Below are 16,571 nucleotides of genomic sequence, written 5' to 3'. Positions count from 1 at the left end.
CCAAACCTTGGAGTGGGTAAGAGACTATCATGGAAGATCTTCCCTGGTGCTTCCAAATCATTGTATAATTACAAACCCCTGATGACAAATGAAATTGTTTCTGTATGTCATTTAATAGATTTCTTACGTGGGAACAGAGAATTGCAGACAGTACAGAGACCAGAATATGTAAAGAAATCGCTGAATGTTGACTATCTAGTTTTACACAAATATAGTTTGCTTTCATATGAGAATTTGATACTTTAAATCCTGTAACACATAATGATGTCATCTCAGCTAAAGCATTTTCTTGGGCCATGTTACATGCCAATTGGATTCAATTAAAAGATGCTGCCTGTGAACTTCTCTGGATGAAATCTAAAAATATGCCAAAGAGAGATATGACTGAAGCACAAGCAGCAGTATGACCATTGATTCAAATTCCATTATTTTAAATCCTTGATCAATGAATAATGACACTGGAGACCAAGGCACCTTCAAAAAAATTGATAAATCCATCAAATATCCTCATACTAGAGAAAGCAGTAACATTGTTAAGATCTTATATGATAAATTTCAGGTGCCTATAGGCAAGAACATACCTTGGGAGCTTCAAGATATGTTGAAATTCCTTTTCACTGTGAATTCCAGGCATCACCCTAACTGTCATCAAACTTGCCATTGAACCACCTTTAAAGCAACATTCAAAAGGAGGCCATGTGCAATTACTAAGTGTTAATGAGTGTGATAAAGTGTGTTTATATTGTCCAAACTTGTCTGGTTCCCTTTTTAACAAAATTTCAGTACTCATTTTAAAGATGATTTACTGGAAAGAGAATCACATTTACAATTGCACCAAAAGCCATAAGATATCTAGGAATAAACCTAACCAAAGAGGTAAAGGATCTGTACTCTGAAAATTATAAAATACTGATGAAAGAAATCCAAGAGAACACAAAGAAATGGAAAAACATTCCATGATCATGGATTGGAAGAACAAATATTATTAAAATGTCTATACTACCTAAAGCAATCCTTACATTTAATGCAATCCCTATCAAAATACCACCAGCATTTTATACAGAGCTAGAAAAATCCTAAAATTTGTATGGAATCACAAAAGACCCCAAACAGACAAAGCAATCTTGAAAAAGAAAAGCAAAGCTGGAGGCATCACAATTCCAGACTTCGAGGCATACTACAAAGCTGTAGTCATTGAGACAGTATGGTACTGGCCCAAAAAGGACACATAGATCAATGGAACAGAAGAGAAAACCCAGAAATGGACCCACAGCTATATGGTCAACTAATCTTTGACAAAGCAGGAAAGAATATCCAATGGAAAAAAGACAGTCTCTTTAACAAATGGTGTTGGGAAAACTGGACAGCCACCTGCAGAAGAATGAAACTGGACTATTTTCTTACAACATACATACACAAAAACAAATTCAAAATGGATGAAAGACCTAAATGCGAGACAGGAAACCACCAAAATCCTAGAGGAGAACACAGGCAGTAACCTCTTTGACACCGGCCATGACAACTTCTTACTAGATACATCTCCTAAGGCAAGGAAAACAAAAGCAAAAATAAACTATTGGGATTCCATCAAGATAAAAACTTTCTTCACAGAAAACAATCAACAAAACTAAAAGGCAACCTTTAGAACGGGAGAAGATATTTGCAAATGACATATCTGATAAAGGGTTAGTATCCAGAACTTACCAAACTCAACACCCAAAAAATAAATAATCCAGTTTAAAAAAATGGGCAGAAGACATTAATAGACATTTTTCCAAAGAAGACCTCCAGATGGCCAACAGACACATGAAAAGATGCTCAACATCACGCATCATCAGGGAAATGCAAACCAAAACTACAATGAGCTATCACCTCACACCTGTCCGAATGGCTAAAATTAACAACACAGGCAACAACAGATGTTGGCCAGGATGCACAGAGAGGGAACCCTCTTATACTGTTGGTGGGAATACAAACTGGTGCAGTCATTCTGGAAAACAGTATGGAGATTCCTCAAAAAATTAAAAATAGAACTATGCTACCATCCATATTGCACTACTAGGTGTTTACCCAAAGGATACAAAAATACTGATTCAAGGCACCTGGGTGGCTCAGTTGATTAAGCGACTGCCTTCAGCTCAGGTCATGATCCTGGAGTTCCAGGATCGAGTCCCGCATCCGGCTCCCTGCTCAAGGGGAGTCTGCTTCTTCCTCTGACCCTACCGCCTCTCGTACACTCTCTCTCTCTCCCTCACTCTTTCTCTCAAATAACTAAATAAAATCTTTTTTAAAAAATAAATAAATATAAAAATACTGATTCAAAGGGATACATGCACCCCAATGTTTATGGCAACATTATCAACAATAGCCAAATTATAGAAAGAGCCCAAATGTCCATCAATGAATAAAGGGATGAAGAAGTTGGGGGGGGGTGCTTGTGTATATATATATATATATATATATATATATATACATATACACACACACACACACACACACACACACACACACACACCAGAATACTACTCAGCCAACAAAAAGCATGAAATCTTACTATTTGCAGTGACGTGGGTGGAGCTAGAGTGTATTATGCTGAACAAACTAAGTCAGAGAGAGACAAATACCATATGATTTCGCTCATATGTGCAATTTAAGAAACAAAACAGACGAACATGGGGGAAAAAAGGCAAACCAGCAAACAGAATCTTAACTATAGAGAATAAACTGAGGATTGCTGGAAGGGAGGTGGGCAGGGGGATGGGTTAAATGGCTGATGGGTTAAGGAGGAGACTTGTGATGAGCACGGGGTGTTGCACGGAAGTGTTGAATCACTATATTCTACACCTGCAACTAATATTATACTGTATGTTAACTAACTGGAATTTAAATTAAAACTTGAAAATAGGAAAAAAAAAGGAGAGGAATAAAATAAAGATGATTTGCTGGGCAGCAGTAAAAAGGAGTCCAGTTGATCAGGTGTTTTTCGATGAGATGATTCTTAGTTTCCACCACAACATGATTGTGCTAAATGTAAATCCAAATTAACCATATCATCTAAAAAACTGAAACTCAAACCACTGCGTCTCTGAAGTTAGAGAGATATTCATAGTTGCCCTTAAAAAAAATTCAGATTCTTGGGGCACCTGGGCGGCTCAGTCGGTTAAGCATCTGCCTTCGGCTCAGGTCCAGATCCCGGGGTCCTAGGATCAAGCCGGTCCTAGGATCGAGCCCTGTGCCTGGCTGACTGCTCAGCAGGAAGTCTGCTTCTCCCTCTCCCTCTGCCTCTCCCTGCCACTCCCCCTGCTTGTGCACTCTCTCTCTGTCCAATAAATATATAAAATATTTTTTAAAAAATTTAGATTCTCATCCAATGTTTTAAATGGAAACTATACAAAATATTTTGAAATGATAGGTTTTGTTTTTAAAGATATTGGTTTATTTATATTCCAACAATGATATTTCATTCTCCTTTGACAAAGTACCCACCCACTAAGCCAAGATTAATAGAAATTGAAGATGAACCAACTGAATTTGGTTCTCTTCGATTCTGAAGGGATTCATTCAATAAGCATAAATAAAATTTCTGTTTTAATGGTTATATGATATTGATCCTCCATAAAAGCACATTTCAAATTCAATAAATTTTATTCAAAATATACATTTCTTCAAGCCTGTGACCAGTAAAATTTTTTCACCTTTTATTTTAAAACAGGAAGACCCAAATAGATGTGTTTCAGTAGACCTCTGCATCAAGTTATTTCAGGGATACTTATGATGATATGGCAAGAAATAAAGTATCTTCTTTAATTACTGACAGTTATCAGCATAATGATAATAAATAAATGTGTGTATTTAATAGAGTTATTCTAACACAAAGATGAGCACATTGCAAGCTAAGTGTCCTAGCTTTGCTGCTGCTTGTGCTGATGTGACACTTGTTAATTCAATCAGTTCTCATTATTCTTTTAAACTTTAACTCGTGCGCTCCCCCACTCCACTGCAAGGGTGTGTATTAAGATTTAAACAGCAAACTGTTTCAACATTCATTGCAATGCAGTCACACAAGAGATCAAACACACTTCTTCATAACCGTTAAGTGAAGGAAATAGACAAAGCTGTCCCTTTGGGAAAACGTATGAGCGATTTAGAAGTCGGGGGGAAAAAAGTTCAGAGGAGAAAGAATAAAACACTGCAAAAAGGAAACTGAGAAAATGTGGACATCTGCCATTCAAGTCTCATTGCTAAATGAGAGACTTTCTTCATTCAGCTCAATCCTGTTCACCTGCATGTCATCCGGAGAACACACGGAGCCATTAACCTCTGGGCTGTGGCAGCCACAGGGGTTCTGGATGGCCTGGCAGTGAAAGCATCAGAAAGAAATGACTTCTGCACAGAGGCTAGATTTTTTTCAGGTCTTACTTAGTCTGGAAGCTGCTCTTTCTCTGCCAAAAAGCCAAGGTTATCCGTAACAATTTCTTACCGCCAGTGCAAAGGAGAAGGGACACAAAGCTAAGAGAGGATTTTGAAGAGGGAGCAGAGCCGTATCTGGTAACTGGCAGTGGGACTGGTTTTTTCAGAGCCTGCACTGAAGGAGAGCAAACCTTTGGTGACAAATTAGGAACTCAGGTAGTTAAAGCTACAAAATGTGGTGGATAAAACCTATAGCGTACCGAGTAGCACGGTATTGCATACAGAGAGGACGAAAACTCTTCCGTCAGGATCAATATCCTAATGGAAAAATGCAGGACACAGAAGTGTAAATACTACCAGATTCTGAGGCTGGACTCTGCACACCAGAGCCCCAGGCTCAGTGAGGCCCTTGTGCCCTGCCAGGCTCGGCTGGAGCGAAACTGTCCACCTTCGGAATTTTGACGGGCATGATGGAGTGACAATTAGAGGCCTTCTCCCATTTTCCTATAAACCTGTAACTTTGTGGATACATACACAACAGCTGAAAGGAAGAAAACACGCACAAAAAATGATTCACATCAATTTCTCACCAATTTGAAGGTGGCAGGAAAGGGGAGCTTAGCTATTTAGTTATATTTGCAGAAAAATAAATATATATGGCTATTCTTTTTTTTTTTTTTGCCCAATTAAGTGTGTGAAGTACAATTCATGGCAAGTGCGTATGTAGCTAATTATTTAGTAGACTACCCGCAGTACTTTTTTACTAATATGAGCTTAATGCTTTATAGATGTCTTTATAAATGTCAACCCTCCTTTGAAATAGTTTCCGAAGAGCTACTGAATCAGAAAAACAACCCAACAGATACCTTTAGAGCAGACAAGTGGAGCTCCTTTAAGAAAGGTGCCCGAGTGGGCCCCAGTCCTGTGGGATTCCTACCATGAGAGGAGGGACTCAAAACAGGTCCTTGCAGAGACTCTGGTGCCTTCGCTTTCCACTTCAACTTGGCCCAGTACACACCACGCACTGACTTCTTTCAATTATATCCCTAAGTCCTAAATTGTTTTAGACAAGTTATATTTGCTTTATGCTTTAAAATCATATTCTACAACCAGGATCTTAAAATGAAGTTTTTTACTGTTGCCATAAAAAAATAATAATAACAATAATATGCACATAATGTTTGCTATGTATCTGGCTTAACATAGGCTTTTCATAACTTAAGACAACAAGGAATGGAACACAGTGTGAACTCATACTTATAATAGGAATCCTGGTCCAGGTGACATTTCTATGAATCCCAACTTACCTGTGTTCACAATAAAAATCTACTGCCTACTTATTTTTGTTTCATCTACACCCCAGAAATATTGTACGGCTGCGGTTAGACAGTACTTGAGGTTATAGCTAAATTTCTCTCTGTGTTTCCAGCACAGCATGAAGACAAGATATGCGGACTCAGAGGATTTGAGTGACTGTTGGTTCAATCTTTGTGTTTCTTCCTGCTTCAGTCTGCACTCTGGAATACCAGCCCTGGCGCGGACCTCTAGCTTTCAGACGCGTATGCTCAGGGTCTTTTGGCTTAGATGTCCTGGCCAGATACTTCTTTTTTTAAAAAAAAATATTTTTTTTTATTTATTTGACAGAGAGAGAGACAGCCAGCGAGAGAGGGAACATAGGCAGGGGGAGTGGGAGAGGAAGAAGCAGACTCCCAGTGGAGGAGCCTGATGTGGGGCTCGATCCCAGAACGCCAGGATCACGCCCTGAGCCGAAGGCAGACGGCCAACAACTGAGCCACCCAGGCGCCCCCTGGCCAGATACTTCTAATAACTAAATGAAAAGGGCCCAGGAAATATTCGTCATATCTGAAATTAGGCTAAGATGGGCTAGAGGATTGATGGTGGAGGCGAGTGAAGACAAAGTTTCCATCAAACCCCTCTCTAATAAAGTTTGAGGAGAGTACTAACATCTACCTATGGGCCACATTTTTTTATATCAGGAAACTGTAAATAATTAGTTTTTCATGTTTTTATGGTCAATATTTCACTATATATCAGACTTCATTTGTACTGTTCTTTGTAGTAATGATAATATTAAGTCAATAATTATCAAAGAACTTGTGAAACAGACATTGCTTAATTATGTTAATGTGGTTACAGAACACAGGATTCCTGATCAACTTATGTATCCATTTTTTTTCTGGTAAAATACCTTATTTTTATCTCCCTTGACATTTATCTAACATTCTTATGAACTAAGAACTGTTCTAAGCACTTCGTACATATTATCTCATTTAACTCTCACAACTCCTTAAATAGATTCTACCATTATCCCTGTTATTGGTAGAAAACTGAAGCATGGAGAAATGTAAGTGATTTGCCAAGATCATCCAGCCTGGAGCCTGCCATTCAAGAACTGGGCTTCCAACCAAATCTGTCCAGCTCCAGAATCCGTGCCCATAACACTTGACTTATATACACCATTTCCATACAGTCTCTTTGACCATTAAATGAAGAGTGAACTCTCGAAACAAGGTAGGCTTTGTTATTTCATTTCCTGTTGTGAGAGAACCCTGTTCCTCTCCACAAGAAACAGAAAACCACAGGAGAAGTTTGTTAGCCCAAAAGACATCCCAAGACAAGCTAAAAAGACACCTTTAGAAGTTACCTTATCTTAGCCCAACCCACTGAAATCATGTGGACTGCAATTCTTGAAGCTTGGTGTTTCTCTCCCCAACCTCGCATAAGACCAAGATTTATGACAGTGACTTGGAGCAATGGTTTTCAATCAGGGGCATTCTTTTGTCTCCCCTACACCTTGGGAACATTTATCAATGTCCAGAAACCTTATGATTGTCACAACTGGGTGAATCTACTGCATAGAGGCTAGGGATGTGGCTAACCATCCTGAAATGCAGAGGATAGCCCTCCAAAACAAAGAAGGACCCATTCCAAAATGTCAATAGTGTCCCTTTGTGCATTCCATCCCCACAAACAGTCATGGCTGTCACGGTGTCTAGCTTTGGTGTTACGGCTTCTCTGGATTGGATACAGCACATAGTACTAACAAGGTATATCTTGTCTGTCGCCCATTCTCCCAGCCACCTCACACATCTTTATGTGGCTGTGGAGAGTGACATGACTTTGGGGTCGAAAAACTGGAAACTCCTCGGGGGGGGGGGGGGGAGGAACCTGCTATGGTAAGTGACATGACTTTGGGCCTAAAAACTTTGGAAATTCCTCAGGAAAAAAAAAATTATCTAAAAATCTGTTAGATAATTACTGAATCATCTAAGAAGAAATGCTTTGACAAGGAAATGCTGTCGAATTAAGAAAAAACAAATTCCATTTATCCCTTGTCAGAAAAAAAAAAAAAGATTTAGCAGCCATCAAAAATGTCCAATTGTTACTTTCACCCAGAAGTTCCTAAGAAAAAAAAAAGTTACAGGAAATGCATTTGACTCGCACCGTGATGCTGGAACAGCTACTGACACAGAAGGTATGAAAATAAACTATACGCATCAACTTAAAGAGGGTTACGGCAAGAATTTTGTCTCTGCAGGTACAGACTGTGGTGTAAAAAGATCCTTTCCGTAGAATATAACATGTAGAAATGTCCTTGATGACAAAAAATTTCTCAGGGATTCCTCATTCTTTGTACTATTTTCAAGTACAAAAGAAGTCAGAGAAATAGAAGTAAATCAAAACAATTTCTTTGAGGTGCTATAATTCGTACACAAAATGCTGCTACTAAGACACCAGCAGTACAATGGGTGATTTGCACCATATTTCTGTACTGAAACTACCTAACAGCCAATATGTCACCAACTCACATTTTTGCACAAAGGCTTGAGTTCTCTAGGGCTGGAGTTTCAGATGAAGAAAACCGACCCCCACGGGAGGAGCCACATTTATTACCTCCCTGGCTTTATGTTCTAACCAATGATGCTACTAGCACCATCTTCAAAACATGACTCTAAATTCCACCGTCCATGTAATGTGCGAGCTTCAAAAAGAAGAAGGTAGGCATTTCTGGGCTAGTGGGTCAAGGGTCAAAGTGACACTGAAAAACTACATACAGAACTGCTTGCCAAGAGCTGTCATCTATAATACAGATGAAGTACAAACTACACCATGCTCAGACTAGAATGTATAATTTACAGAAGCAATAGCACTTCGGAGAAATCCTAACTAACATGTCACAAGGCTATTTTCAGACTTCAGAGATAGAAAAGAATACAGGAAAAGGAGCACAGACCATCCTGAAGATATGGCTTTAAGATATAGAGCCTTTCTCCCACACAGGAATAATAAACAATACAGGATTCTACAAAAAGGGATTACATGACTGAAATTAGGATAAGTAAAATGTTTAGGAAACTTGTCTTCAAGAGGCAAATACTTTCAGGTCTTGAAGACTAATTCTGGCAAACCAAAACTCTACAGAATTAGAAACATAATTGTAAAGGTTAATTGTATGTGTCGCTTGGGTAAGCCGGGGTACCCAGATGTTTGGTTAGACACTAGTCTGGACGTTGTTGTAAAAGGTATTTTTTTTTTTAAGATTTTATTTATTTATTTGAGAAAGAGAGCACAAGCTGGGGGTGGGGGGGGTAGTACAGAGAGAGAAGCAGACTCCCTGCTGAGCAGGAAGCCCCCACACAGGGCTCAATCCCAGGACCCTGAAACCACGAACTATGACCTGACCAGAAGGCAGACGCTTAGCCAACTGAGCCACCCAGGTGCCCCAAAGGTAGTTTTTAGATGAGATTAACATTTGAATCAGTAGACTTTAAGTAAAGAAGATTACCTTCCAAAAGGTGGGTGGGCCTCATATAATCATATGAAGGTCTTAAGCGATAAAGACCGGACTCCCCACAAGGAAGAGAAAATTGAGCCCAGAGTTTGGCTTTGGACTTGAGCTGCAACATCAGCCCTTCGTGGGTCTTCTGTGCGCCAGCCCACCCTGCAAAGTTTGGAGTCGGCAGCCTCCACAATCACACGAGGCGCTTCCTCAAAATAAATCTCTCTCTATACACATACACACACACCTTCTTGACGCTATTTCTCCGGAGAACCCTAATACAATAATGACATCATTCTGACATCATTAAAGGAAAACAAAGAAGGCTGCATTAAGAAATTCAAAGCATTTATGGATTATCTATTTGGTTCTTTTAAAAATCTGTTGGGGCAATTTTGTAATTCCCTGTTCCCTAAAGATGTTCTAAATCTTGTCTGTTATTTCTTTAAACAGAGTTGTCAAGTTTCTTTATTTCTTGAATAATCACTCCATTTCTAAGAATCTAATCAATGCAAAGAATTTGTTCCTGCTTTGTTTTTTCTGCTGGTTCTCACACATGGTTTGCTTTGTTACTCATATGGTTAGTAATTGTTTATAGTGAGCTACTCATCTTCCTTGAAAAATTATTTGTGGGAATTCTTTGAGACTAGAATGAAGTTGTGTTACTCCAGAGAGAATCTGCCGTAGCTTCTGGCAGGAAAATTTAAACTCCAATATTTCATTGAATAGAATGTGCTGCTGCTAGTAGGGTGCATTTTGATTGTACAGATGTTTAAATCCAAAAACCAAAGTGCACCATAGAGTCAATGCAATTTAATAAATTAATGGCTTGAATTTGTATAGACAATAAAAATACATGAATGCAGCCTCCAAATTCATGCTGGCTTAATGTTACAACTTAGTGGCATTTCCTCTGCACCCCCCACTCTCAAATACAAGGCTAAATTCCTATAGTCCTCAGGAGTGTGAGCGGATTTTCTTCTTTTTCACCCTCAGAAAGAGGGTATGTATCATTTGGGTCCCAGTTTTGTAGGAGTTTCCCATCAGACTGACCACCTTGGGAGAACTTTTACTTAGAAGACAAATGAACTGTAATTCAAGATGGCAGGAAACACATGCAATTGTCCCAAATTCCTGAAAAAATGCAATCAAGCAAGCAAATGAATAAAAATAACTAGCTACATACAGGCAAGAGAACAAAAAGGACAGTGATTTTAAAAACACTTTGGAACACAGCGAGTATAAGCTAATCTAAAAACAAAACAAAAAAACAGGTGCATTACCCTACAGGTTCCCAAGTGTGTGCCTGACAACCCCTCCCCTGTCAGAGCACAACATCATCAGGTGCAGATGGCCCCCAACTCTGCGGCCACCAAGACCCTAGCCCAGGGGCCAACCCCACGCAACTTCACCTGGCACAAGGTGGCGCAGCACTCCAGGTACATTGGCTTATGATCAACCAGAGAGTGTAAAAACTAGCGTGTTCAGCCCCAGGCACTCTGGGGCAGTATCCCCACCATCAGCCACAGTGCAGGGCATGACACCACAGATCCTTCTGTAGCCTTCCACACATCAACAAGGTCCTCGTGAGAAAGTATATGAACTCTCTTCTAGCTTGGAGAACTGTCTCGGGAGCAGCCCAGTGTTAAGCCTACTAAGAATAAAGAGCGAACAGATGAGTTCCGGCAGCTGCAGACCGTGGTAGAGCAGAAGGGGCTCATGAAGGCCAATCATGTCTTCTCTTGCTGTACCCACTCCACATCCTGTTGTGGGATGTAGCTGCCTGGTTCACTCTTTGGGTCTTTGGAAGCTCCTTCCTGCCCTTCCTCCTCTGTACGCACTGTTTCACACAGTTCAGGCTCAAGCTGGCTGGCTGCAGCGTGACTTTGGGCCTTGTCATTCTTCAGCACCTCTACATGGAACCACCTGCTACATCATTTTGCAATTAGCCACCTGAAGGCAACCCCTGGCAGGTGGCAGGACTATATGCACCTCCAGCTCCTTGACCCCAACTGCTTCTGCAAAGACCCAGATATCAACATGTACCCTTTCTTCTTTGCCTCAGGGAAGATCCTCTCTGGGGAGCTTGGGACACCAGCTTGGGACACATGCCTTACAACACCAGCACAAATACTTCCCAACTCAGCCTCCAGCCTCGTTGCCTCTCTACTTCCACTGGCATTTTTTTCTATTTTGTTATCCAGCAGAAAAATTGGGTGGACTTACCTGCATGATCACATTCTACGCCAGTGTCTTCCTCACATAGGTGATGTTGTTGGGACCAAAAGGCTTCCTGGTCTTTTCTTCATGGTCAGGTTCCTAGAAAACAACTGGTTTGTGTGGGTAACACAGAGAACCACATCCCCATGTACAATGATCATGACTGGAATGTGGACTGGGGCTCCAGCTGGCTCCCAGCAACATGAAATGTCTACATGTCTGCCTTCAGTGACTAACTTCGTGGACATCTTAACTTCCAAATTGAGCACCACATTTTTCCAACAATGCCTTGACACAGTTACCGCAAAGTGGCTTCCCACACCCTCCTGTGTGCCATCATGGCATAGTTTTTAGTCCAAGCCCCTGCTCTCAGCCTTCACCCACACTGTCTGCTCACTGAAGAAGTCTGGCTAGATGCTTATTTTGCCAATAACAACATCCCCCCCCCTCTGGAAGAAGAGCCTATAGAGCCAAATCAGAGGGCTCTTGAGGGAAAATGCCACCACAATTCTAATATTCAGAGGGGGTGGGTTTGGGGAAATAAATATTCTGACTCAAACCCCTCCCCTTTGTCTTCAAGGCACAGATATAAGACTCCAAAGTGGGCGTGGGGGAGAAGGGGGCTAGGGGGAGTGGAATATGCAAGCTCCACCCCTCCCCAAGGAAGGAAGGAGCTGTTGCAGCAGGGATGTAAGAGTTTGCTGCTTCATTTTTCTAGTTTGGCAGGTGCAGATGGTTGGTTAGAAAGAGAGAATCAGGGGGTTCTTAGATGAATACGGAGGCTCTACTAAGCCCAGAATCAGGAAAAGATATAGCACCAAAATCCCACTCCGCTCAGGTAAGGGGTGAGCCCCTCTCTGGTCCACTTCTCAGTGCCTTCTCAGCCCTCACTTGCAAACCTTAGAGGTTTGCTGGCTGGTGGGAGTAGAGTAGCTGAACCTTTTGAACAAGATTCTGAGGAAGATTTTGAACAAGATTAGAAATCTAGGCTTGGCATAACGCAGTGCCTAGGAGCTCAGCCCACTCTCTAGGGCTCAGTGTGACCTATATCTGCCTCAGTCTCCCAAAGAAGCTATTTTCCACTTTCAGAAGCAGGCGGGGCAAAGCCTAGGACTGTGGTATTGGAGACATTTGGCCCTGAAGGACCCTGGCCCTACTGATTTGGGTCTCATATTCCATCTAGGGTAGTGAGGGAGTATTAGGTCCTAAGTACTGCCAAAACAGCTGGTAGAGAGTTGTTAGTCATCAAAAATCCCTTCAGCTTTTGATTTACCTCTTCTAACCACCACCCAACAAACAAAACATTTCCAGGACAGGGGGACCAATTCTTGTTCCACATGCAAGTAAACACATGGGGCAACTTGATCTTTCTCCCCCCTAGAAGAAAAAAGGGGGCTTCTAATAATTTCTCTTTGTTCCCTACCTATAGTTCCAAGTTTAATAAAATAGCAAGGACAAGTGACCAAGTTGGAAGACACTGAATTACCGGTCATGAAGGAAACACGTCTTAGTCATAAAGAATTTAAGGACTGTAAGAAATTTTCTAAATTAGGTTACAGCATCACTTTGGAACAGGAGCAGTAGGTTACATATAATCACTTCATAGTTCCAAACCAGAAATAGATGAAAACAGAAAAGTTTGTGACCATCACGGCTGTTGTTAGGCATTTTACTCTCTCAGTTCTGATCAAATATCTTTCTCTGCTGGAGACCAGGTAGGACTTAAGATAACCTCTTACAAAGCATTATCAGTTTAATACTGGAATACAAAGTTTTAACCTCCTGATTTTTAAAAGATAAAAACAGTTTAACCTATCTCTAGAGAGTGAACATAGGAATGTGCCCCAGGAGTCTTGCCTTCCACACCAACAGCCTTTCAGGCCAGGCAAGGGGATTATTTCTTTGCCTGTTCATCAGCATCTAGTCTAAGCATATTGAGCATTTTGGACACTGGGAGGAGAGAACTTCAAACTAAAAGGAAAATCAGAGCCTTAGGAGAGATTCTATTTAATTTCAGGAAAGAATGGCAAACAATCAGGGAGATGAGTGTTCTTTTTTTTTTTTTTTAAGATTTTTTTATTGAGGTCTTCTGCTGCCATTGGCTTCCTCACTCAAGAATAAGGGCTGTTCCTTCCCCATCCCTCTAGTCCCTGCTACTTAAGGTCTAGGTGTGATACACCAGACTGTCAAGCCATCTGATTCGGGCCCAGGCTGCCCAATCTGAGCAAACCCAGTGAGGCTTATTGAGCCAAATCAAGGTCCTCAAAGCACCTCAACCACTATGGCCTTGTCTCCTCAGCCTAGACCTATGTGGCCTCACATGGCTACAAAAGGACACACCACTGACAAAAGGCTCAGTGTTATAATGGTGATATGACTGAACTCAAATCTGAACATTGACAGATGAGAGGAAAATCACCTCTAGTCACATAGTTTACGGGCGAACTAACATTGGAACTTCCTTTTTCAAAAATTCCGATTTCTATGTTTATCTTTGCTATTTTCATCTTCCTACCACCTGGTGGTAGGCACAATATCAGCATCCTTTTTGTGTGTGCTAATTTTGCTACCACATCCCAATGAAGTAAAGCTAAAAAATGCATTAATTTTAACCAAAAAGACACACAAAAAATATAATAAATAAATAAAGAGCATAAAACAAACAACAATAGCAACAAAAACAAGATCTGAAGGTCTCAGATCAAAATACACAACAGATGATCACAGAAAAGTGCTTGGAGTCCTCAGCTTCATCGCTGGCTTCCCACCTGCTCAACCAAAAATAAATCCTGCTAGTTGACAAGCCCTGTTTACATAGAATGGCCCTAAAAACTACTGAATTTCACACTTAAAGTAGATAGTTTTGATGGTATATAAATTATACCTCATTTAGAGCTATTTTTTTATTATGATGTTAGTCACCATACAGTACATCATTAGTTTTTGATGCAATGTTCCATGATTCGTTGTCTGCGTATAACACCTGGTGTTCCATGCAATACGTGCCCTTCTTACTACCCATCACCAGGCTAGCCCATCCCCCCACCCCTTCCCCTCTAAAACCCTCAGTTTGTTTCCCAGAGTCCATAGTCTCTCGTGGTTCATTTTCCCTTCTGTTTACCCCCCCTTCATTACTCCCTTCCTCCTCCTACCAATCTCACCTGCTATTTTACAAGAGCAATAGACTTGGTGCAGCCACTGTGGAAAAAAATTAAAAATGGAATTACCATATGATCCAGTAATTGCACTACTGGGTATTTACCCAAAGAATATGAAGACACTACTGTGAAGGGATATATGCCTGCCTATGTTGATTACAGCATTAAGAACAATAGCCAAACTATGGAATCAGCCCATGTATCTATCAATAAATGAATGGATAAAGAAGATGTGGTGTATATATACAATGGAATATTACCCAGCCATAAACAAGAATGAAATCTTGCCATCTGCAACAACATGGATGGGTCTAGAGGCTATAATGCTATAAGTCAGTCAGAGAAAAATAAATACCACATGATTTCACTCTTATGTGGAATTTAAGAAACAAAACAAATAAAGAAAAAAAGAGACAAACCAAAAATAAGACTCTTAACTATAGACAACAAACTGATGGTTACCAGATTGGGGGGGGGGGTGAAATAGATAAAGGGGATTTTTTTTTTTAAGATTTTATTTATCTGAAAGAGAGCAAGAGTAAGAGCAGGGGACAGGGCAGAGGGAGAGGGAGAAGCAGATTCCATGCTGAACAGGGACCCTGACGCTCTGAGGCTCCATCCCAGGACCCTGACGTGAGGCTCTATCCCCGGACCCCAGGATCATGACATGAGCCAAAGGCAGAGGCTTAACTGACTGAACCACCCAGACGCCCCGTGAAGGGGATTAAGAGTACATTGATCATCGTGAGCACGGAGTAATGTATAGAATTACTGAATCACTATATTTTATATATACATGAAAATAATATAACACATATGTTAACTATGCTATATATATTTTTTAAACAAAATGAAAATTTAAAAAAGGGCAGTGGACTAACTAAAAACAAGTGTCAAGGCAAAAATTGCACCAAAGGAAGATTTTATTCAAGGCTACTACAATGGGGGAGAGAGGCCAGAACTTGTTCTGAACTCAACTCCACTAAAATAAAGGATGAGGGAGTTTTTTTCAGAGCTGGGAGGATCATAGGCTATCTGTGTTTGCTAATTGAACTTATCATATCTTCTCATATCTTCAGGACAGGAAGCCGTTTAATACTTGGGGCAAGTTGCCCACCCAAAGGTAAGCTCCTATCCACCTACAGCCCAGGGGATAGGAACACTGTCTTCCTTGATGATTACATTCAAAAGATAGTTCCCTGTTTCTTGAGAAAGGCTTAGGTTGTAAAACTGGCAAGAGTCTTTAATTATTTACATCACAAAGGGGCAGAGAGAAAGAATTTTCAATTACAAATTTTCTAAATGCTCTTAAAAAAAGAAAAGGGGAGGTCAGAAGCCTGGAGGCAAGAAGTCTGTCTCAAGTTTACTCAAGCTAAAGGGGAACTTTGAGTCCCTATCGTTCAAAGCAAACCAACAAAAGAAAAATCATTGGGGTGGGGCACAAGCAGGCAAAAATGTTAACTATTTAAAAGTTTTTAAAATTAATTTTTGCAAAAATATTCATTAAATTATTGTACCTCTAAAACAAAAGCTGAAAAATCAGAGTACAATAGTCATCTCCTGGCCAAAATAAAAATAGTAATAACAAATTCATTAAGTTGTAGAAATTTCCCAGAACAAAGGTGGGGAAAAAGAGAACAATATGATAGAAAATATTACTCTATTATTTATCTGGACCCTTCAAATCCCCAAAAGCTATAAACACAAAATGTGCTGAAAAGCAGGACATAGAAACCAAATTCCATTAGTAAGGAAAACTTGGGTAGTAAAAAGTGTCAGTTTATATTATATCACTTTGTTTTTCACAATACCTTCTACAAAAAAAAAAAAAAAAACACAAAAAACCAAAAAACCACCATCTCAATTCCCTTAGTGGGGTCAAGGAATAGTCTGAAAGAATAGATATTACAGACAATTGGGATAAATTTACTTTTTTAAAAAGTGGGAAACTACAGAGAAAAGCTTGAGCTTTTTGTTACGTT

At 40.3% G+C, this 16,571-nt stretch overlaps 1 pseudogene; it reads left to right on the top strand.

The window, feature by feature from the left end:
• Window positions 1-10,561: 10,561 nt before the first annotated feature.
• LOC123793562 (acyl-CoA (8-3)-desaturase pseudogene) lies at window positions 10,562-11,778 on the top strand (annotated as a pseudogene).
• The last annotated feature ends 4,793 nt before the right edge of the window (window positions 11,779-16,571 follow it).

The sequence above is a fragment of the Ursus americanus genome, chromosome 13 (assembly GCF_024610735.1).
Source record: "Ursus americanus isolate L20-20 chromosome 13, mUrsAme1.1.p, whole genome shotgun sequence".
NCBI classification, from domain to species: domain Eukaryota; kingdom Metazoa; phylum Chordata; class Mammalia; order Carnivora; family Ursidae; genus Ursus; species Ursus americanus.
This window is presented reverse-complemented; position numbering and strand designations above follow the sequence as displayed.